The following is a 25,551-nucleotide window of genomic DNA, read 5'->3' as shown; positions in this document are numbered from 1 at the left end:
ATCACCCGCCTTGGCCTCCCAGAGGCTCCTTGAGGCAGATCAAGGTGACCAAAGCCAGCAGAAAGTCACAGAAAAGCAATATGGTGTTTTCTAGAGAAAGGAGCATTGTGAGGCAAAGTTTATCATGGGATACTTCAATGAAGCCATGAAGGATTCCTGAATGGTTCATTAACAAATTGGAAATTATTTAAAACCTAAATCCCACCTGAGAAAAGGGAGCAGGGATTTCCTGAATTTCTGTGCATCGGAATCATAACCACAGCCACACATTTTATAAAAACAGAGAATCAAAAGCTGGCAGAGCAGCTTCACAGGGAGACCAAAAGAACTCTTGCTGCCACATTAACCCACAGAGAAGAGGCAGTCCCCAGGACGCCATCTTCAAAGAAGAGTATTAGCCATTTCCGCCTGAGTGGACCTCTCAGTCTGGTTTGGCAGGTGACCACACACACTATTTTCGTTCTCATATTCTGTCTCTAGTATTGGGGAATATCCAACTTTAATGAAGGTTCCCTAAATCCAGTTCTATGTAGCCCAAAGACTATGCTGCAGGAAGGGGTCAGTCCGATGAGAGGCCATTAGGATCATTGACTAAACTCATGAATCACTCCTTCAGAGCAACTGCTTGGTGGAGAGACCCCGTTAAGAGCCAGGATTGCTCTTAATTTAATCTAGTGCAGGCACTCCCCCGAAGAGATGCCAAGAGGTTGTTTATAGAATGGAGAAGTAATCAATACACCGTCAGAACGGAAGCCAAATAATTTAGGTCATGTTCATCTGAGGGAGGGCAGACCTTCCAGAAAGGACATCTATGCATCTATAACCATAGTTGAGGGAGAGTGGGGGCAGGGTGGGAGGGGGAAAGGAAGAATTGAGATAGAATATGTTTATAATAAGGGGCATTTGAACATTTTGTCCTAATCAGAACAATAAGGAAAGATTGACAGGGTTCTTTAAAGATGCTTCCAGGGGTGCCTGGATGGCTCAGTGGGTTAAAGCCTCGGGTCACGATCCTAGGGTCCTGGAATCGAGCCCCGCGTCAGGCTCTCTGCTCAGTGGGAAGCCTGCTTCCTCCCCTCTCTCTCTCTCTCTGCCTGCCTCTCTGCCTGCTTGTGATCTCTGTCTGTCAAATAAATAAATAGAATCTTTAAAAAAAAAGAAAATAAAAGATGTTTCCAGCCAGATCTAGTATTTGTCAGAGGTCCTCAAATGCTGGTTTTGTTTTTCCCATCCATGGTTGTACATTCTGGAGCAGGTGTTGAGTTCCTGCATTATAACTTCTCATCCACAGCTTCCTAGCTCCTGGATGGCCACTGACCCATTGCTGTCCCAGCCCCAAATGTTCATCTGCATTCAGGGAACTGAATCTGCTGCAAATGCCTTTGTTAGGGGGGTGGGGGAGTGGACACATCCCACCATTCTAGATTGTGTTTGGACAATGAATAAGAGGAGTAAGACAGACCTGAGCACGAACTGGTGGTTTATTTGTGCATTTGACAGTTGTCTTTCTAAGATGGGTGAGTGGATTGTTTCTACCCTTTCAAAAAGGCCATATTCACACATGCTAACAATTTCAGTTTTACAGAAGGGTTTAAAGCGCAAAGTAAGTCTCCCTTCTGCCTATTTTAACCCCCTTCCACACGTACTTTCCAGAGGTAACCATTACCATCAGCATTATTTTTTTTAACATGACATTCTTAACACTGTTTGACACTTTGCATTATTTCCAAATAACAATATGCTCTCTGATAATATGCTCACGCCTTGTGAGTATGTGTAGAGCTGCTTCGTTACTTTCAATGGCCATATAGGTTTCATTTTATGTGCCTTTAGTTTGCTTCTTCTTTTTCTTTTCTTCTTTCTTTCTTTCTTTCTTTCTTCCTCTCCTTTTCTTTCCTTCTTCTTGTTCTTTTATTTTTATTTTTTTTTTTAAATCTTTTGAGCATCTCCACAATTCTGAGGACAAGACAAATCAAATATGATCTTTGCCCATAAGGCTGCTCTAGTCTAGTGGAAGAGACAGGAGTAGAAGAAATTAATTGATTGTTTGACTAATTGTGTGGGCTACAGTGCTGACACAAATCAAGAACTAGAGAGACACAGAGGAAAAGACACACAAATCTCCCTGGTGGAGATACAGACAACGTTATGGAGGTCGGGGACAAGGTAGCTCGGCGGGAGGACGTGTGGCAGAAGCAGCAGAAGAGGACTCTGCCAGAAGAAGAAACAGCCTGTGTCAAGGTGGGCCTCAGGGCAGCTGCAAGAAGGAATTGCAGGAGGAAGGGAGAGACAGATCAATCCACTGGCCTCAGAGGTCTGCAGACAGAGCTGATCCTTTCTCTAAGCATCAGCATCCCCAACAAACAAACGCTCCGTCCTGCTCCTTCTTTCCCAAGTCCCCCAAAAGGCTTAATACACAAACCTCAGAGAGACCATTCTCAGGCCTAAGCCAGACCTCCTGGGCACAGAATATTTGGAGCCCTTCATGGGAGCGCGAGCGGCCCCCTTGACCGTCCCCCTTCCCTCCCTCCGGGAGCCCAGGCGGGAGCTGTGCACCTGCCCCTGAATTGTGTGCAAGGCAGTTGCCGCCCTGGAGCTGAGTGACACAGCAGGTGCCTCCAGCCCGCAGACAATTCCATATTTCAATGGAGCGTCGCCACCAAAGCTTATTATCTAGGGCAATAAAGTTTGGGATTAGGGGGATTCGGAATGATTGTGTGATTCTCCACAAAGCTTATCTTCTAATAGACCAGCTGCTTTATTAGGCTGCCCCCACCCGCACCGGGCCCTTCCTAAAGCATCCCGAGTCCCAGGCAGCCGAAGGGGGCCTTGAAGGCGGCAGTGGCAGACAGCTGGGGGTATCATATCACCCTCAGTCTCCATCTGCGAGTGTTAAATTACGGGCGGCTTCCAGCTGGGCACACCCCAGCTTCCACCTTCCTCCCACAAAGCCCTCCCCCTGCGTCAATGTCGGGCATCTGCGGAGGACACGAATGGGCCGCCCCTCCCCCACTGGTCCCCCACCTCTGAACTCCGAAGGGGCCAGGTTAGGATATTTGCTTGGAGGGAGGGCCAGCATTGTCACAGAGTGCAGTGCCATGGAGTGGCTGAATGGAGATAGGGGGCACCATGGAAATTTCTTTTGCAGATAGGGCTCTGCTAGAAGTGTTCACTCTAACAAAAAAGGGGATGGGATTGCATAGGCAGAATCTCAAAGAAGCTGGCATGTTACCACACTCCTGGGTATTTCCCTCCAAATAGGAAATTAATTAACCCTTCACTGTTACGGGGGTGGCCATTCCCACACCCTTCCCATCACACTGTTCAGTTTCTCTTCTGGCTGGCCCAGAGCACAGGGACAGTGTCTCTACAGTCCCATGTGGTCAGCAGCACTGAGGCCATTCTCATTTCCTATCTCTCCCTGAGAGCCTCTTTTGTCCCAGTCCCTCACAGCGTATCTGGTCAGAGTAGGAGTTTATTAGTAAGCATTGCTACACATGCTGAGAGGAATATGGGAGCCTGCAGATATGTTTGGGGCATAATGAATGTGTGTCCTTGTTTTCCTATTCTGCAAAACATGGATTCTATCACTTACTTTGCAAGGTTGTGGCAAGGATTAGAAATAAATGTGAGGCAAGCGTTGAGTCCAACCTTTGGCATGAGCTCCATACGTGTTGATAATAAAATAATAACTGTAATAATTATTGCATTTGTGGTCATTATGTATGACCTATAAACACATTGATTAATATGGACTCTGTAACGATCCTACTGTATGAGTGTGGGCAAGAATTATTGACTATAAATCTACCACAGTCTGAAGGGCTTGACTGTTGTGAATGAGCCTGGAAACAGAACCAGGTCCTTGAGCAGCAACGAGAGGTACCCATGTTCATCTCATCTGTGAGCTCTTTATTCATTTACTCGACATCCAAATCCTGAGCCCCCACATGTGTCAGGCACCGTTCTAGGCTTTAGAAAAAGAGCAGTAAATAAGACCCTAAAAGTCCTCGCCCTGTGGAACTCATAGTCTTTCAGCAAGGAAAGAAAATAAAATGTGAATTTAAAAGATAGTTTCAAATTGTGATAAGCCGTATGAAGAAACTAACTGCGTGATGGGATAGAAGCTAGCTGGCAGGGTAGAGGGGGTGACGTTAAGGAGGGTAGCCGGAGAAAAAGTCTGATGGGAAAACATTTGAGTGAAGACCTCAGCAATGAGAAGGAGACAGACATGTAAAGATCTGGGAGAAAAGTGCTCAGGCAGAGGGAACAACAGATGCAGAGCTTCCAGGGAGAGAGAGGCAGAAAAGGAAGCCCTTGTGGCCAGAGTATATAAGCCAGTGAGCAGAGGGAGAGGGGCTGGGGGAAGCCAAATCTCCATAGTCCTTGCAGGCTTTGGTAAGAGTTAGGATTGTATTCTTTTTTTTTTTTCTTTTTTTCCCCAACTTTATTGAGGTATAATTGACAAACTGTAAAATATTTAAAGTACATACTGTGGAGATTTAATACACATTTGTATTGTGAAAGATTTCCTCCTAACTAGCTAATTAACATGTCTGTCACATGCACACACACACACACACACACATGCTCACATACATAGACGCATGTGCACACACACACACACACGCACACACACAACACAGAGAGAGAGAGAAGTGAGAACATAAAAGTTCTACTCTCTTGGCAAACTAACTTTAATTTCGGATTTCATTGTAATTGCTGTATGAAGATGGTAGAAGGTTTAAGTGATCAAAAGACACGATTTGATTTCCATATTGGGAAGTTTCTTCTAGAAACTGCGTTCAGTAACAGTGTGCTTGCATGAAGAGCCTTCATAACATCAGTCAACACAAATGTCACCACCGATCATGAAAATTCAGAAAGCCAGGACAGTAGGTGGCCTGAGCCACAAGTGACCTGGCTCTGGAAACTGATTTAAACAAGAAGCCCAAGAAAAGCCTGTGCTGAAGACAAGTTCACAAGAAGTAAAACTGTGTTGACCTTGCATTCTCTGTGTTGACATTCCTTGCCGCTTTTGCTCGACCCAAACTAATACCTAGAGCAACTGGAAAAGCTTAAAATTTGAGAATAGCAAGAGATTATACCTGATTATCTTTTGAATCGGCTCCCTTGTCTTTGCCCATTTTCTCTAAGTCTCAGTCCCTTATACATACACACTTGCAAAACTTTGCCTCAACTCTTTGCTCTTATATGATTTGATGTTAACAGATTCACACAAGACAGCTGCCTTATAGGAAAGAGGATAAGTGACCCTCCTTCCCTATTTTGGAAAACTACCGGGAGCATTACACAGAGATGCATATAAGCATTGCTTATAAACCTTGTAATTCTGTTACAAATTCTGGTGAGTCTGTGGTCTGCTAGGAAACCTATGGAGGGAGTGATTAAGAAAGATGAAGTTTGGTTCTGGCTTAGCTTCTAATTAGCAATAAAAACTTGGGCAAAATATTTATCCTTTCGGGTTTCAGTTTCATTTCTATTGTATGGGCATAGAATAATACTTCTCTGAAAAGAACCCAGTCCCCTAAACATGACCGAGAATCAAATACAATTAAAAGCAAAACAAAACAAAACAAACAAAACAACTCAGCAGGGAGTCTGCTTCTCCCTCTGACCCGCTTTGCTCTCATGTTCTTTCACTCTCTCTCAAATAAATAAATAAAATCTTAAAAAAAAAACTCTCCCATAAATACCAGCTAGATATTATCCAAATTGCATACAGAATCTTTTAACAATACAAATAAGAAGCACCTTATTTCTATGTCTGCTTTCTTAGACTTTACACACATTGTTAACAGTTATTGATTCCTAAATTTGCCATACAACATTACAGAGCAGGAGCAGATACAAAATGAGGATTCCTCTGTACTGACGTCAAGGAAATAAGATTACGCGATCTTGTACCTTGGGACTATACTTTGTTTTTTGTAATCATGATGAAATCTAGCATATATTGGGTACTCAGTATAGATATTTGCTGAAATAAAATTAACATTATCAATTGTCACTGATTTTTTTTTTTTAAGTCAGAAAACTCGTAGAGCCAAGTAGAATCAAATGAATGTCTAAGTCACTTAGGGTAGAGGCAAAAAGCCCGGTATATCTTGAGCCCTAAAATCATGGTGGTGTGACCCACAACTCAGGAATTAGTGATGATACAACAATGATCCTGCACTACTCCAGAATAGCTAGATTATGGGCAACACACTTCATTTTAAAAGGCAAAAAAGCCTTTTACATACCTCAGCAATAAATTCATTTAGATTTTTTAAAATCCAAATTCACTTATCCAGAAAAGAGACTATTTCAAATAAATTATTTGTTATTTACTTGTACACAAATTTTTATTCACCACTTACTGAATACCAGTGGAAAATGGTCCTGACATAGAGAAACAGGGTCTCTTGTCCTCATGAAGTTTGCATTGCATTGAGAGAGTGAGAATACAAGCAAGTAACCATAGAGAAATATACATAAAGAATTTACCTCAGAAATCTTAGTGGCTGAGGGTCTACTCTAATAAAATCTCATAGGTCCATTTGAGGAGCAATTAAGAAATTAAATGTGAATGTGCTATAAAAGTTAAATACACTCTAAAAATGTAACAGTTATTAATGCACATCTTATTCCTGTGTGCTCAGATTTGAAATATAGTAAGTGAAAAAGAAAAAAATTAAGAGGATATACATTGTGTGATTCTACTTTTGATTATTCACTGAGAAGGAATTCTATTTAAGGACTTTCACTTTTTAAAAACACTTCTATAATGCTTGGTTTTATTTTACGAGGGACTTGTATGGCTGTTGTAATTTAAGGGTCTTTAATGCAAAAATAGTCAAGGGGATGCTCCTGGGCCTCTGTAAATAGGCCTGTGTGCATTCGAAGGAATCAGAATGTGTGTAGATGGTCGCCATTAAACACGACAAGTCGCTGCTGTATCTAGCTTGGGTAATGAGGTAGAGAGAAAAATTCATCAAGATGAACTTGGAGATAATTCCTTTAGCACAGAAGGCAGAAACATTAATTGATGGATGTGATGCCCACGCAGGACAACACATTTAGCTCCTGAACATGACAGCTTCAGTTGGCCAATGTAAAAATGAAATGAAATGAAATGAAATCCTCTGGAGTTTGGGTTGATGGGGGAGAAGAAGAGGGGTGACCTTTGTGGGCACCAAGTATCCACTTTTCATTGATATAAGGACCTTGGCCATCATCCTTGAGGCAAAAATCAGAACAGGACCTTTCTTTTTTCTTCCTTTCTTTCATTGTATCTTTTATTTATTTATTTTTCACTCAACAACTTTCCTCAGGATGAAGTATAGAAAGGAAGAAAAATGTTTTACCTTTCAAGAGAAACTGTTGCCATTGAAAGACGCTACACAAATTTATGCTGATGTTTTCTTAGGTGTGGAGTTCGAGAAACATGGTCATGATTTTGAAGATCACAGTCAAGGTGAACCAACAGTACATTATACTGAACTCACCCTGAGCCTCCCATTACTACCGAAGAAAACAAATCTTCCTGATCCTGACAAATCCAAATTGAAGACTGCCTGCGTAGACAAATCCCCGCTTTTCAATCAGGCTGCTCCAAGGAAGCTAATCCGCGGTGCCAGATCCCCTGCTTCCCAGCCTGCCTGGGATTCACTGCTCACTCTTTTACTCCACATTTCTCTTCTCGGAGGAGTACACAGGTTACCCAAATGCTGTGGCCATTTTAGACAAACAGGTGACCCAAACAATCAGAAAGAAAACAGGTGAAGGTGAGAAGGATGCCTGGTGTGTTTCTTAGCAAGATTCAAGATCCTCCCACTCCCCATAGACAATCTGCATTTACCTGAAGCATCAAAGTGATCCTAAGGCAAAGAGAGGGAGGCAGAGCCTTGCAGATAGGCAGACCTGGGCTCAGCTTCGGATACGACTATTAGCTGTGCCTTCGCGGGCAATTTACTTGACCTCCTGCAGCCTCAGTGCTCTCTTCTGTGCACTGGGTGTGATGATACCTGCTTTAGGGGATGACACGAGAAAACAGAAGTCAAGTGTTCGGCGGAACCTGTCACATAGTAAGCACTCCATGCTTGCAAGTATTACGACTGGGACAAAGGCAGTGAAATTCTGAGTGGAAGCTTTAAGGGATTCGGTGTAATGGGCCACAAAAAATCCTCGAATATGGAACTCTTCCAGAATGGCATGGGAAGGAATGGAAAAACGGGTTATTTTCATCTGTGCTGCTAAATCGCAGTTCCACAAATGTATTGAAAGCTTGGGGTAAAATTACACAATATCTCAGAGTCCCAACATCCTTGTCTTTCAGTGGGTAATATTTATGCCCTAATCCTAACGAACTCACAGATCATACAGGCCTACCGCAGTATGTCACATACAATAAGCACTGATTTCAACAGCTCAGGGGAGGTGAAAGGATATCCCAGTTTTCACTAGCTTCCCTGAAAGGATGTGATGGAGGATTCAAATACTTGATTCACTGCAGTATTTATTCATTCTTTATTCTTTCCCACCCATTCAGTTTTCTTCTGCAGCTGCTCTAAGCCTCTCTCCTCGAAAACTCCTGAAAAACTAAACCGCCACCCCCATCAGCAGAAGCAAGGCATTCTTCTGCCCTTCTGTCAGGATTTTAATGATTAGTTCTGTACTCAGTCCCTTTACCAACGGAAAGAATCCTTCCTCTTTGGGAGGAAGGAACTGGGGGAAAATTGAGACAGAGATCACAGGTGTCTTTCTGTTAAGCTAGAAGTCTGTGAACATCAGATATGTGCATTCGCTTCCATCTGTCTCATAAGGTTCTTGTGAAAATTAAATGACATAACGTCTCTAAAATCTAAGCAAAGTACCTGAACATAGCAAGTGCTCAATAAATTATTACTGTTATCACTGTTACTTGGGGACTGAGGATGGTTCATGCTCAGCAAATAGGACACCTTAGTATAAGAAACATGCTGCAAAGTTAGAACACACACCCCAGAGTTCAACCTTGTGCACAGGTACAGAGCTGACATCTCTTCTATTTGATGCCTTGCCTTTTTAGACCTAATAGACCTACAGCCGTTCCCTAGCTGACCTCCTTGAAAAAGACCCTTCGCCTTCCTAGGGAACCTATCAGATACTTAATTTCCCTGGTTCCGCCCGTCAGATTGATCCGATTGTCACTGTCACCCTGGAATTCCGCACTTTATATTATATCACCATATGTTCAGCAAAGATCTCTAACCATGAGTAGTCACTGGATTTTCCTGTCATAAGAATAAGGAATATTTTCTATCAAACCCTCTGGGTATAAGCCCATGGAGCCAGACTTCTATTTTGTACTTTAAGCAAAATGAATGAATAGCACAGAAAGGTCTGGGCTACTACAGGCTTAAATGCATGCTTCTTAAATGGTCTGCCCAAACAATGACCTATCCACATGCAAACAAACCTTAGAATTAACCAGTAGAATGTTTACTTATCTGTCTTGTTTTCCTTTGAGCATTTTCTGGTAACATTGTTAGGAACTGGTCACATAGTAACAGATATCGTTGATTAGGGACCTTCCCCTCCCCATGCCCTCACACGTACTTTTAAAAATCAAGCTCTGGTTTTGCAGGGGTTTATAGATATCATCCAGCTCTGAGAGCCACAGTTCCACTGTAAGACCTGTTAGGAGGTGAAATGGACTTAGTAATGCCTTTGACTTTCATTACTCAGCCAGATTGTGGAGTCTATCAATTATCCTAGCATTGACAGTCAGGTGAATTAATTGGTGCATTTGACAAGGACAGCTATTACCCTGTGTTGTTCTGACAGCTGGTTTTGATATCAGGAATTTGTCAACCTCCCCTTCACGGGAGCGGTAGGAGGGATGGTTGAGTGAATAAGGAGAGGACGTTTCAGAATTTTCTCCCCAGTCTCAGCAGCTGCAGATTGTCCTCCTCCTAAATAGAATCGCTGACATCCTTAACCTGAGCATCCCGGCACATGTCAGACTTCACAGAACGACAATCTACACTGAATGGGGCTGACAAAATGAGAAAAAGACCCAGAAAAGTTGACAAAGTTATTCGCCCTGAACTGGGAGCCCTTTGGTAACGATTTTGAGTGCCCTAAGATACCAGTTAGACTCCCTGGGCTCTGCTCTCCTGAGTCTGTCTATTCATCAGGCAGGAGTAGAGTTTCCTCCTGATCTATACATAAGGTGGCTTTGGCTGCAGGTCACACCTGCAGCAGGTTCTACTCACCTGTATTTGAGATGTTCCAGATAGAAAGATATAAATAATAAATGACTTTTAAGGTCTTTTTCAACTACAAGATTCCGTGATTCTGAAGCTTTTTGTAGCTTCTACAACAACTTTTTAGCATCCTTTTCGCCAAGTAACTTGGGCTAGTGGGGAAAAAAGAAAAACAACAGGCTCACCTACTGACCTGGGTGACAATGAAGAAGTCACACCTTTCTCGGGACTCTTCCAAGCTGCCTGCAAGATGGGAAAAGTGGCCATCCTGCAGCCTTTAAGTACAATTTTCCAAGATAAGACGGCTTGTAAGATTGAGGCAGAAATCTGAACTCTTTGGAAGATAAGCACAGTTAACCCAAGCCATTACTCGTACATTCCTCCTGGGATTGTACTGGGTGAAAAAGAAGAACCAAAGTGCTGATTTCATTGGGACGCTCTTAGGCCAGGTGTTAATCATGCTATGCTACGGGCATTTGGTATAACTAGTCTCAGACATTAATGCTGACCATGTGAGTTAACAACTCGGTAGATCTGCCATTGTCCAGGGTTGAGCAAGAAGTGCTGAGCAGTAAATGTAATCCACAATCCATAAAATTAAGCCTGGTGGAGAAATGCAGTTCAAGGACATTTAAAACAGTTAAGCAAGAGGAAAAGCAAAACTGATGTTCAGTTACATTTTCTGGGTGGCATGTTGGGCTCATGGTGTGGAAGTGACCCTTTGAAAAGGTTAATGGCAAAGCAACTGCCTCTGCCATTAGTGAGAAGCTGGGCCTTTCCCTGAGGACGTTATTTGGTCTTTGGGGAGCTTGTAGAAGGTGTTTCGAGAAACTGTCTGTTGTGGATTCCCTCTCAACTGCTGAACATGCCATGCCATTAATCACACTTCTGAGCCCTCCGTTTCTCTTCATAAAAAGAATATTGGGTTCCTTGTTTTCTGCCCTCATTACTCCTGCCTGTTTCATTCCCCATTTCCCAAAGATTCTACTGTGAGAGCATTGTTGGGGGCTCAAGGAGGAGTCCGAGGGTACAGAAGACAGGAGAAGCAGATACTCTCAGCAGCAAAATCTGCCTGCAAGCCCATTATGCTCAAACAGCCTTCCAAGCTTGGACCCCTATGACAACGGCCATGCCAGATGATTTTGAATCTTTTTCTTAAATAGTTCTGCTGTCATAAAACTCCCCACTCCTTATGCTTCCCTCTTCAGGTTTATAAGGCTCTGAATAATAAAATATTTGTCTTAAACTGACCTAAAATATTTCCTCCCTTAACTTCCACCATGAATTAAAGCTCTAGCTTTCTGGCACCCTATGAAATGAACCATCTTTGTGTACCGACTCTTCGAAAATAGCTAACACAAGGCTCATGAGCAGGGATGAACCTAACTCCTGTGCGACCTGAAGCTTACGTAATCTGAAAGGCTTTCTTTAATAAAAATGACCTAAGATCACTGATTTTAAAAAAAGTTAGGTACAAAAATAAATATTTATTTTGAATAAGAAAATAAATTGTAACAAATCATACATTTTAAAGAACTGACGACCCGAATATCACAACATCCAGAAAAAGAACGTAATTTTATAAATAAGTTGCCCAATAAACCTGTGTGATATTGTGGTTTTTAGTAAGAAATGCATATTTGATCTTTGTCCCCATTTCTGGCACAGAGGATCTATAACCCTTGGAATTCCCTAAGTGATAAGAACCATAGAGGTATCTTGTTATATTATGACGCAATTTTGGGAATGCATGTGAGAATGGGGGCTGGTTGCCAGGAGAACCTATCTTGGAGAACCTATAGGATTGGAACTTTCAAGCCTATCTTCTTGACCCCCAGGGAGAGAGAAGGGCTGGAGGTTGAATCAATTGCCAATGGCCAATGATTTCATCAGTCATGCGTATGAAATGAAGCCTCCACAAAAACCCAAAAGAATTGGGCTCAAAGAGCTTCCAGGCTGGTGGAAATTTATGGAAAGTGGAATCTAGAGAAGGCCTGGAAGCCCCATGTCCCTTCCCCATACCTTGCCCAAGGCATCTCCTCCATCTGACTGTCCCTGAGTACATCCTTTCACAATAAGCCAGTAATCTAGTAAATGAAATCTTTCTCTGAGTTCTGTAAGCCACTGTAGCAAATTAGTCAAACCCAAGGATGGGGCCATGGGAGCCTCTGGTCTATAACCTGGACTCGTGCCTGGTGTCTGAAGTGTGAGGGTGGGGGATAAGCCTGGGTTGGGCAGGGGGACTTGTGGTACTGAGCCTTTTACCTGTGGGATTGGCCACTACTGAATTGAGCTGTGAGACAATCAGCAGGGCTCCAAGAATTGCTTGGTAGTAAAGGGAAGAAAAAAAATGCTGCCATCCATTGAAATTGGGTGCTCAGAACTTTTACCTCTCTAATACGTTTTCATTCCTTACATTTTTGGATCAGTATTCTGAATAACTATTTGACAATGGTTTTGTAATACTATTTTCTAAGGAAAAGAAGAGGAAGAGAATTCAATCTTCCCTCTAATATCAAAATTTGTCTTTTAGATTAGAAAACTTTTTTTCAACTATGTCAGTTACGATGGGTAACATCAATTAATTTTAAATATTGTCAAATTTGGGAAAGCCTCCGTAAGTTTCTTTTATATATGAGCTCTAGGATTTAGAAGGATTTAGAAGAATTTTCCACAGACCAACTTCTGGCTCTCAACATTTCGTATGTTGCTTCTCCATATTACCTACAAACATCTGACACTTTGGTAATACTATACCACCCTGTGACTTTGTGACTTCATGACATGATCAGTGATGGGTTAGCCAGCATAACTATATATGACAATATATAGTGATAATATTCTTGGTTAGCCAGCATGACTATCTATGTAACTATATATAATAATATGAAAATATTCTGGGTTAGCCAGCATAACTATATATGATAATATATAGTGATAATATTCTTATCACTAAGAATATTCTTGGAAGCCATTTTTATCTCAGTACGGCTAGACATACTTAATCCATGTATAGAAGTGAGTCATCATACTATATATATATATATATATATATAATATATATACACACACACACACATAAATATAATCATTATGTTGTACACTTGAAACTAGTATGTAATGTTAATATATTTCAATAATGATAGATAGATAGATGATAGATAAATGAAAAGAAACACAATGGCCAAGGTTAGAAAAGAAAAGTGAATGCGAACCACAAAAATATATCCCACTCTACCCAAACTAAATGTATTCCCATCGCAAGTTCTTAGCTGGAACTAAAAATACCCATTGTCACTCCAGCACCCTCTTGCCATGAAGGGATTGGGTGTGGGTGGGAGGAGATGCCCCAAAGGAAAGAGACAGTGGCTTTAACCAATTGTAGTTATAATACTTACTTCTGCAAATGTTACTAAACCTTATGACCATGTGAACATATTGATGCCCCCTCCCAAATGAGGGTCTCTGAATCTTAAGCTTCTTCAGCTTCCCAGGAATCTGCCTCTGCCTCTGAGTCCTCAAAGGGAAATAACTCCCCTTGGGGCAAAGGGATAGCAGTTCCCTTAACACTGGTCCCAGCAGACAAGGAGGAGCTGACAGGATCAGGAAGTGGGCCACTCATCTACCCTGTGGCGGCTGTGGCTTTTGGATGTGGCACCAAGCATGATGCGTTTACTGGCAACCTGAGTGATCCTCCCTTTTTTGGCCTGTGGTACTTTTTTCGGGTAACCCCAAGCGTCAGCAATGGAAAAGTAAACTGGCAGTAAGTTGTGTCTTAAAAAGCCAGGATCAGCCTCAAATACAGGAATCAGCTTTACTTAGGAGGGAAAAAAAGTTGTGATCCTGCCATGTGAAGTTTTCATTGAACGTATGACCATTTAGTTTCTCATTTCTAGGCTGTGGCGTGAAAAAGAAAGGCTATTATCTGAAACTAGGTTGTGCATTTGGACTAATAAATGATGTTATCCCTCTCCTTTTACATTTAATATATACTAGACCATGCTGTTTGTTTAAGTGGATGTATAGTATCTTTCGAACTATAGGTTTTTCAAGAATAGGATTGTGTCATGTACTTAAAATTAAAATGTAATTAAAATTAAAATTAAAATTTTGTATCCTCAGTATTTTTAATATACATTATATACAACAGTTACCAAACAACACCAGTGAAAGCCTTTTACCAATATTTAGATGACTCCCCAGAGTTTAACAATTGAAATGAAAATTAATTTGCATCTTTATTCTCTTCCATACTTTTTTTCCTCAATCATTTTGCTTTCCCTATCCTTCTTCCTTAATACATCCTCTATTATTTGTCTTTTTATTTTTGCTGAATTTGGGCCTTCGGAACCAGGAAGAAACATTTTGAATCCTGGCTTTGTCACTTACTGGCTGTGTGATTTTGGGCAAAAGACTTAGCCACTTTAGTCTCCAATTCCTGCATATGTAAAAAGGGGCCAATAAGAGATCTCAAAATCATTGTGAGGAGTAGATGAAATAATACATTGAGTCTCAACCCTCTTAGAACAAATGTTGTAATTTTATTATAAATTTTTGCATTGCCTCCTTTGCTATCCTGAAATATAATTCATAAGTAACATACCCCATATACACACACACTAAAAATCAAAAATGCCCATATGTGAAATAAGTAAGATATAAAAGCAAAGTAATTTATAATAAAAAAAAACTTTATAAATACTCAGGCACAACTATATTAGACAATATAATGAAGTGGCCTAGTGTTAACACCTACATTCTTCACCATATATGTGACAGGTACAAATGCAGACCAATGCAAGTGTGTTATATGAGCAACTCAAGCATCACAGAGCACAAAATAAAGTGCAGTCTTCCCTCAGTTTACATAATAGTTGCATTTCTGGAAAGTTATATGAAAACTATGACAAACACACTCTGTAAGGAAAACGAAGTCAGGTTCTAGGCTCAGATAATTAAAAAGAGGTTTGCATTAGTGAGCCTCGAGAAACCCATGTGGCATACAGGACAATTCTTCCTTTTGCAGACCTGCTCCATGCATTGCAAGATGTCAAGCACAAGGCATCTTTGGTCCCCACCTTTGTTGCTTTTTCCAGCACCAGCAACCAATTCTCCCAACACCAACTGGGTATTCAACAATTCTGTTCAATTCTGATGCTATCTAGAGTTAGTGCAGAACCCAAGGTCAAGGACTCATTCCTGCAAGATTCCCCCATTTCAGACACCAGCTGCAAATGGAGTGCCCAAGCCTCCCCACACTTGGGGAGTGCTCACATCTCCCCACTCCAGGTTCAATAATTTGCTAGAATGACTCACAGAACTCAGGATAGTACTATCCTTACCATTACAGATTTGTTATAAAAGATACAATTTAGAAACGGAAGAGATGCATATGGCAAGATCTGGGGTGGAGGGAGGTGCAGAGCTTCCTGACCTTTCCATGCCTCTCTACCGCTCTTCTTGGGATGGAGATATGTTCACCCATTTGGAAGCTCTCCAAACCCCATTGTTTAGGGTTTGCTTGTGGAGGTTTTATTATGTGGACATGGTTAATTTAATCATCGGCCTTTGGTGATTGACCTCAATCTCCAGCCCTTCTCTCCATCCCAGAGGCAGGGGTGGAGAAGGGCAGTGTGTAAAGTTCCAACCATCTAATCCATGGCTGGTCTTTCTGGTGACCACCTCTCATCCTGAAGGTATCTAGGGCCCCCATGACCACCCCATTGTCCCATATCATTCCCCACTCCTTGCTTAATAACTATCTCATTGGAAGACAAAATATACTTTTATGGCTCGGGAGATTCCAAGTATATTAGGGGCTCTGTGCCAGAAAACATGGACAAGTATTTGTTTTTTTATTATACCACACCACTCGATAAATGTCAGTAGTACTCTTAAATAATTATAGCAACAAAAAAAATGGCTCCACAAATTTTCCAAATGCCTCTTGAGGGTGGTATCCCTTTGACTAAGGACCATTGAAATAATACATCTCTAAGTAGCTAATGTAGCACCCAGACTGTAGTAGATGTGCAATCAGAGTTAGCTGCCTTTGATTTGTCACTGCTACCCTTTTTTCCCCCTCTATCAGTTGCATGTGCTCCGAGGCACTCAGGAATTGCAAAAGGGTGGTGGGAGGACTATGTCCAAATCACCCCCTTGGGAATAAGGTAGTGAGGAAAAACAAACATCAGTGCAGTAGAAGAAAATCCATTCCCACCCATGGGGCCCTCAGACAATTTTTTTCTTTTTTTTTTTTTTTTAACTTTTTCCTTTTTTTGTCCTGCAAGACATCTGTACTCTATAAGGACACACATCCACCTAATTAACTTAGTGGTCGATGGGAACTTCATCATGTTCAAATAATTTAGAAGCAGCTGCCAAAGGATTAGGGAAATAGTCTTGGTTGTGTTTGCTTTGAATGGTACTGAAAACAAAGGTGACATCAGACTTCCCTATGGGCATCTGTTTCATTTCACAGGGAAACTGAAAAGGAATTGCCTTTTAGGGCAAGAGCACGTTTGGCAGCAGGAATTCCAATGAGTACCTTTGTGGTACTGACGATAACCAGTGTCAGCTGAAGATTCCTGGTTCTATGGAACATATGTCTTTTGGGAACAACCACAAAACTTTGAACTTGGATCTGGGGGGCAGGAAAGGGCTTTGGCGAGATAACGTGATAATGAATTGGGTTAATTGGGATCCTTTCTGGAACTCATTTTGATGGTCTTATCTGTCAGGTCAGTGTGTCTTATGGATGTTAACTCTTTCATCCTCATTGTCTCTGAATGCATCATAGAACAGAGACACGATAGCATTTCAAAAGAGGAGGTATTTCAGAAAGCAAAGAGAACAATTTTGATGAACAGGTAAATAGGAGAAAATCTTTTAGACTCTGTGTTTTTATAAAAGTGGTAGAATCTCGATAAGCTGATGTTGGCAACAAAACATCAGATAGTTCTTTTGACATATTCGTTAAATTATCACTCAGAATTAGACGTATTATGAATACTACTACTACTAACAAATGTTTCCTTAGTATCAAGCACTGAAATAAGCATTTCAAATCTTTTTAAAAGCACAAGATAGGATTTACCATCCCATTTTACAGAAGAGAAAAACTAAGCTCTGAGAGGTTACTTTGCCAAAGTTCTCACAGCTAAAAAGATGAAAGTGAATGAGGTGGGTATAAAGGCCACCTGATTGCAGAGTCATTAAGCTTTCTACTTCCTTACTCTCTCTCAGGTTTAAAATGCCCTAGAGTAAATTCTTTCTTTTCTTGGCACTGAAGCATAGTTTCCAAGTCTTTCGGCTAAGGAATAGGCATATGCTTAAAATGTTATAATGAAATTCAGAGAAAAAAAAATTTATAAAGTTGACTACATAAAGTTAACTAAAAATTTTGCAAGGCAGAAATGTCTTCTAAAAAGGTAAAAAATAACCAAAGCTGGAAAAAAATATTTGTCACATATTCACAAAGGGCTAATCCACTTAAGAACATAAATAACTCTTAAAAACTGAGGGATAAATGATCAAAAGCATGACACAGAAATGAGAAAAAGGCATGATGACAACACACACACACAAAATATAAAATGGCTCTGAAACATATAAAAATATATTCAAACCACCAGCCATTATTAGCAAAATGCAAAGTGAATCAACATGCCACTTACTTTCCTTTTTTCACCTATTAGATTGGCAAAAATTAACCCTCAGAAAGTACATTCTGTTGGCAAGACAATGGAGAAATAAACATTCTTTCTAAAAAAATTATCTTGCTTATTTATATGACAGAGCAGAAACAGGGGAGTGGCAGGCAGAGGGAAAAGCAGGCTTCTCGTTGAGCAGGGAGCCTGATGCAGGGCTCAACCCCAGGACCCTGGGATCATGACCCGAGCCCAAGGCAAACATTTAACTAACTGAACCACCCAGGAGCCCCAGCATTCTTTTCGTTGTTGTTGTTGTCGTTTTAAAGATTTTATTTATTTATTTGACAGAGAGAGATCACAAGTAGGCAGAGAAGCAGGGCAGAGAGAGAGAGAGAGAGGAGGAAGGAGGCTTCCCACTGAGCAGAGAGCCTGATGTGGGGCTCGATCCCAGAACCCTGGGATCATGACCTGAGCCAAAGGCAGAGGCTTTAACCCACTGAGCCATCCAGGTGCCCCTGTTGTTGTTTTTTTTAAAGTAAGTTCTAGGTGTAACACGGGGCTCAAATTCATTACCTAAGATCAAGAGTTGCGTGCTCTACAAATGAAGCCAGCCAGGCACCCTGAAACATTCTTATATATTACTGATGAAAATGCAAATTGGCCTGACCATTCTTGAGGTTAATCTGGCAATGCCTAACAAAACTACCTATTCACTTACTTTCTGTTGCAATGATTTCACTTCTAGGAATCTCTGCTGAAAATATACGTCCAATAATATGTAAACTCATATGCACAAGTTTATTCATTTCAACATTAGTTGTGCTTGCAGCGTATTAGAAAGCACTTAAATACTCACACTTAGAGAAGTAGTTGAATGAACTATGGCATAGTCACTCAATGAAGTGCTCTATAACTAAAAGAATCGGAGTGATTTCTGGGATCTGCTGCTAAATAGAAAAAAAAAGCAAAGTGTAAAGGATATTTATAGCATGTTATCTCTCATTGTAAGAAAGAAGGAGATATAAAAAAATATATAAGTATCTGCTCATTTGTGCAAAAGAAATGCAGAAAGGAAAAACTAAAAACTAACTGAATTAGTTACTGAGAGGTGGTGGTTGGGAAAGGGATGGAAAGAATGGGGGAACAGGGTAAGGGTAGTAAGTGTCAGGGACTGTGACACTTCTTTGAGTATGTTTTTTTAAAGGTTTATTTATTTCTTTTAGAGAAGGAGTGTGGGGAGAGGGGCAAAAGGAGCGGGAGGGAGAATCTTAAGCAGACTCTGCTCTGAGCTCAAAGCCCAACACGTGGATGTCGGTCTCTTGACCCTGAGGTTAGGAGCTGAGTGGAAACCAAGAGTCAGAAGCTCCCAGTGTGCCACCCAGACACTCTGAGCATCTTTTTTTTTTTTTTTTTTAAAGATTTTATTTATTTACTTGACAGACAGATCACAAGTAGGTAGAGAGGCAGGTAGAGAGAAAAGAGGAAGCAGGCTCCCCGCTGAGCAGAGAGCTCGATGCGGGGCTCGATCCCAGGACACTGGGATCATGACCTGAGCCAAAGGCAGAGGCTTAACCCACTGAGCCACCCAGGTGCCCCACTCTGAGCATCTTTTTAATGCATAACTCTGACTCGTAGATATATTTTGCATACCCCCCAAAATAAATTTATAAAGTTTAAATCAACCAGTATGTGAGATCCCCAATGGAATACAAACAATAAAAATGAGCCTGAGAAATTAAAGATACTCCAAAAAGGAGTATAACTAACTCCAAAAGGAGGAGAACTAACCTAAGTCACATTGGGAAGGAGTACTTATGATTCAGCTAAAAACCAAAATAATTTTGTATGAATACTGTACTCCAGTTGGTGAGTTTATTTTTTTTTCACAGGGTATGGGCTAGAAATTCTGGAACTTTTTGTGTGTTCTAGGACTGAACAAAGAAATGTATTGTGGATAATGAAAGCCAGGTTTCTCATTGTCAGAGAAAGGGGTTACAAAGAGTAAAAGTGGGGAGACTAGAATTAATGCTGTAGAGTTTGGTTGGAATCAGAGGTATTAGCTACGTGAAGTCAGTGATAGATAGGTAGAGGGGGTAGATATGAAAATAAAGATAGCTTTGAATGCATGTGTGAGTATACTTTGTGTATTTCCAAGCCCTGTCCACTTGGGAGGGCCTGGAAACAATGATTCCCTGATAGCAATGGACACATCTTGTGCACACATCTTGGTTTCTCTTGGAGAAATGTTTGATTCCAGGGCTGAGGAGAGGAAAGCACAAGATGATTCTGGAATGTTTTCTATGCCAAAAAGCAAGGAAGTGGTGAAAACAAGGATAGGGACATGTTAAAAGCACACTGGAGTGAATTTGAAGGGGCTCTGAATGATCACATAGGGGATGGTTTCAGAAACCAAAATCATTATTGAAAATCCACGAATAAAATAAATAACCATTAGTCCACATTTACATAAAAATAGTTGAATAAATAAATAAATGGAAGCAAAAGAGCAACTCTTTCTTATAGTAGATTTCTAATTAATAAACGTAGAATGATATTAGGAAACACAACAGTAATAACTTTTATAGTTAAGAATCATTATGATACTAAAATTAGTAGGTGAAAGTATGATAATTTGCATTATCTCAAAATAGTTCCCAAAAGATACTTATTAAGTGATCAAAGTTAATGAAACCAGTAATAAAATATACTGACATTATGTAATTCCTCATATGATGCACTGAGAAGGGTATAACATGAATTCTGTGACATTTTTGCAAAAATGTCAAAAATGCATGAAACTAGCCCAAGAACACCTCAGACAAATTCAAGTTGAGGAACATTCTTCAAATAAGTAGTCAGGTCTATTTAGAAGTATTAAGGTCATGAAAGACAAGAAAAAAACCTGAGAAACTGTCAGAGAATGTAAGAGAGTAAGGAGACATGACAACTGAACACAATGTGGAGCCTGGGTTGGATTGTGAACCTGAGAGAAGGTTATTAGGAAACTGGTGAAATTCACGGGAGCATTCCATCAGTGCTAAGCTCCTGGGTTCAATCATTGTTGTGTGGTTTTGTAAGATGCCAATACAAGGGGAAGCACTCTTAGTAAAGAGTGTATGAAACTCTTTACTATACCGTTTACTGTTTTTTGCAATTTTATAAGTGTCTTAGTCCATTTCGGCTGCTATAACAAAATACCATCAACTGGGTGGCTTATAAACAACAGAAATTTATTTCTCATAGGTGCTGCAGGTTGAGAAAGCCAAGGACAATGTATTGACAGATTTGGAGCTGGTGAGAGCCCACTTCCTGGTTCGTAGTCAGCTGTCTTCTTGTTATGTCCTCCCATGGAGGAAGGAGCAAGTGTTCTCTTTGGGGTCTCTTTTACAAGGGCACTAATTCCATTCTTGAGGGTTCCATTCTCATGACCTAATCCCCTTCCAATAGTTCTATTTCCAAATAGCATTACAGTAAGAGGTAAGTTTCAACATATGAATTTGGGGAGGATAGATTCAGCCTATAGCAGTTAACTCAAATTATTTCAAAATAAAAGTTTAAAAATATATAATATTTTTCTTTTAACAAAATTCATACCTGTTTATTATAGAAAATGGGGAAAATTTAGAAGAGACAAAGAAAAAAAACACAACCATCAGTAATTTCATTACCAAAAGATCAAATCTATTATTATTTTGGTATAATTGAACATGTACTCATTTAATTACATTAATCAAATATTCATTATTATGTAACCTGTTTTTTTTTTTCACCCACTCAATGATATATCATCAGTACTTATCCCATAGAATTAATCTTCTTTAACATTGTCTTGAATACTGGTGAAGTATTCCTTAATACAGATATGTCAACTAATTTAATCTAGTATTTCCTGAAATATATTTTAAAATAATAGTAATGAATAATACTTAAATTATTATTATACTATTATGTTATATTATTATAATTAAATATTAAATTAATAATAATAAAAACAGTTATTTGCAGAGCCCTATTTCTGGAATGTATCAAGAAGTATTACGTATAAAGGGGTTCCATAGCCACATAAATTTGAGAAACACTAGGGCACTTGGGTGACTCAGTGGCTTAAGCCTCTGCCTTTGGCTCAGGTCATGGTCTCAGGGTTTTGGGATGGAGCCCAGCATCTTGCTCTCTGCTCAGCAGGGAGCCTGCTTTCCCCCTATCTCTCAGCCTACTTGTGATTTCTCTCATTCTGTCAAATAAAAAAATAAAATCTTTTTAAAAAATAAATTTAAGAAACACTAAGTTCAACATGATTAAATAGATTTCTTTAGTGTAGGAGTTCTTTAAAAAAGATTTATCCTGTATGTTTTGTGACTCCTCAAAAGGGATATCGTATGTGTTTCCCAAGCTCATTTAATCCCCCAATCCTGTGTATGTGTGTTTGGAGACTATTAGGAGACCAGTTTCCACAGAACACAGTTTGGGAGATTACAAGCACTTTCCGATTACTTTCAACTTTTCACCATTATAAATAAAGCTGCTGTGACTATCTTGCTATATAAATCTCTGATTTCTTCCTGATCAAATCTTAAGTCCAATTACTGGTTATAATCTACATAGTTTTTAGAGCATTTTGATACCCCATAGCCAAACTGTACTTGTGAATGCATGACTCCCACCAGCAGTGTGAAAAAGGAGAGAGGAGTTTGCTGGCAAGAAGATAGAGATTTCAGATGTTGGAGGAGAGCACTGTGAGCCTGAGTTTTATCAGAGGCACTAGAAGAGTGCTAGGTTCATTTTTCTGGACTTTTTTTTAGAAGTTCAAAAAGGCATTTCAATATTGAACTGGACCAAACTCTTTCTTAGAATTTTGTTATGAGAGAGTTTAGACCTGGCACAGTGATAGTTACGTAGCAGTGGCTGGACCTGGCTTAGTCTTTGCCAAGTTATAGCTACCAAAAGATTTATCTATTTGAGGTGGAGGGGAAGAGTATGGGGCGGGGGGGAGGGACAGAGAGAATCTCAAGCAGACTCCCTGTCAAACAACCTGAGATCAAAACCGAGCCAGAATCAAGAGTCAGACGCTCAAATCAAGAGTCAGACGCTCAACCTACTGAGCCACCCAGGAACCCCTCCTTCTAATGTTTTAAAACAGTTTGATTCTATTAGATCAGAGAGTTCCTACACGTATTCAGAATCAAGACTGCTGTCAATTCAGTTGTTATTTGGAGCTCCGAGGGACAAAGGGGATAGAGGCATGGCTGTCCTTCTTAACATGGACATTCAATATTGAAAGATCATCTGTCCTAACTGCTAGCCTAACCAGAGGCAAGTGAGGACCCAGAACCTGTAAGAGTCTAACTGATCTCAGTGCCTGGCCCAGAGGGAATATTGGGGTTTTTGTTGTTGTTGATTTTGCTTTAGGGATGAGACATTTTTTACCTTAAGTTTGGCTATATGGGTTAACCCAAGAAATCAAGGAACACTGAGCTGAATTTTTAAATTAAATTCGTGAAGGTAAAAAGGATGTAATGGTAGTGTGTCTCTGGGCCATAATTGCATATGGAACCTGGCACCAGGCTGGTTTTCAAGAAAGAAGGGCCTTTGGTTAGTTATATGAAGACCACAGGGAGGCAGCGTGGTACAAGGCAAGGAACCACCCTGCAAATGCAGAAGCCAGGGCTTTTCTTTGGTCTCTCCCACTATGTTGACCTATTAACCAGTTGTGTGGCCTCAGGCAAATTACTTAACCCCTCTGGGCCTCATATTACTCCATCTCAAACCAGGTGTTGGATTACTTGGATTTGCATATCCAGATTTTGACAAAAACTCAAATTATTATAGTTCTAATATAGAACTTAATTTGCACTTACCACTATTGCTTTATGGCATACCAATGAGTTGGGCAGCAGCATAGATCATTTAAGTTTTCCCTTGAGAGAACATACCAGACACCGCATGGCTTCCTTTCAGACCTTCCAAACCAAGCTCTTTCCAGCCTCAGGGCCTTTGTACTTGCTACTGCAAAATGTTTCCTTTGAGCCACAGCTAACTGGTTCTCATTTCTCTCATCTCAAGTAAAATCTCCCCAAGGAGGCACCACCAGGCCACCCATCAATTACTCTATCCCATTATCATTCTACTTTAATTGCTTCATAACATGTGAAATGATCAGACTCACAGATTTATTCATCTACCTATTGTCTGTTTCCCTCTGCAGATTATAAGATCCACAAAAGATAGACATTGAAGCCTTGTTCAAACCGTGCCTAGAACATGGCCCAACATTAAAAATGTCCCAAGACAGGAAAGAACTTAGTAGGCTGAAAATTAGAAAGGAAGCCATGAGGCTGGAGCTTTTAGGGTGAGGAGAAAAGCCATAGGATGTGATGTCAGAGAGGTTAGCCAGGTTTAGACCACATAGGTCTTATTGGCACAGTCATAGCTGAGAATGGTCCTGTTACGGGGAAACCTCTGAAGCTCCTTAACCATACGTACTTCTAAAAAGTGAATCATTTGCCAGTATCTATATTTTACCTATTATTAGTAATCAACTACCTGAGACATGCTTCATAGCTGATCACCACCATCCTAGTGTCACGACTTTAGAGCTTTACGTGATGACCTCAAGGCAGGGCATCTCTCAAACCAGCTCTAGGGAGGGCTTTCAGACAGTTTGGGAGTCCTCAAAGTGAAATGAAGAATTTTGCTTATAAGAGTAAGCATGACTGTGTGCTTCTGGGGAGAGTGTCCACTGGCCTCAGCATATTCTCAGCAGGGCCCTATAACCTCTAAATTTAAGAATTATTGATCCCTTCTCTTAGCTTTCTCTGAACACCTTGACCCTTACAGCTCCTTGTTTGAGGCTGGTGAATATACTTGCTGTCCATTTAAATCACAACTTAAATTTGTGAACTCTACGTTTATCAATAAGCAGGCAGGAAAGTAAATATGGGAAACATTTACTTTTTAAAAAGATCAATTAGCAAATGACAGCACATGATAAATTGGTGCCCATGTATTAAGTAACCTGAGTGCAGGTGGCAAGGGCTGATTTTCTTCCCAATGACAGTGGCTGAAATATCCATATAAGATGATCTTTAAATATTTGACTGTTGCCTTAAAATAGCTACCCTGATTTTTTTTTAAAAAGAACATAATTTAAAAACCCTTAGCTTATTTTTAATTTATAGTCCTTGAAAAAAAAATAAGTGCCTGGCCCAATCATTTATATGCCTGGGCAAAAGCAATACATCTATATAAAAGTACAGTGATATATTTCTGTTGCTGGTTTAATGTGCTGCTCCTCGCCCTGTATGTTCTGATTCATTGGAGAGTAGCAATCATGTCGACAGGCGCTGTTCTTCAGTTCCCATCAGCGACAACTAAAGGCCAATTCAAGGTTGTGGTGGGGTCATGAATCTCACACAGTCGCTGATAGAACAATTTCCCTTCCACACAGCATTGTCAGTGGGACACACTGGGAATAGCCAGGGAGGCTGGCTCGGTGTATCTCTATCTTCCTGCTTTTCCTTTTTGTTTCTGAGGCACTGATTGCGTTGTGTACCAACCCAGTGCCATTAGGGAATAGAGGGCTAGTCCCTGGAAAATTGATAAGGGAGAAAATTTCTGATGCCTCAAGAATTTTGGGGGAAAAAAAATCC

General features: G+C 40.5%; 1 pseudogene; it reads left to right on the top strand.

The window, feature by feature from the left end:
* Positions 1-2,148: 2,148 nt before the first annotated feature.
* Positions 2,149-25,551, top strand: part of LOC116599849 — a 43,679-nt pseudogene continuing 20,276 nt past the window's right edge.

The sequence above is a fragment of the Mustela erminea genome, chromosome 9 (genome assembly GCF_009829155.1).
Source record: "Mustela erminea isolate mMusErm1 chromosome 9, mMusErm1.Pri, whole genome shotgun sequence".
Taxonomy (NCBI): Eukaryota; Metazoa; Chordata; class Mammalia; order Carnivora; family Mustelidae; genus Mustela; species Mustela erminea.
The sequence above is the reverse complement of the archived record's forward strand: the minus strand, read 5'-3'. Positions and strand labels throughout refer to the sequence as shown.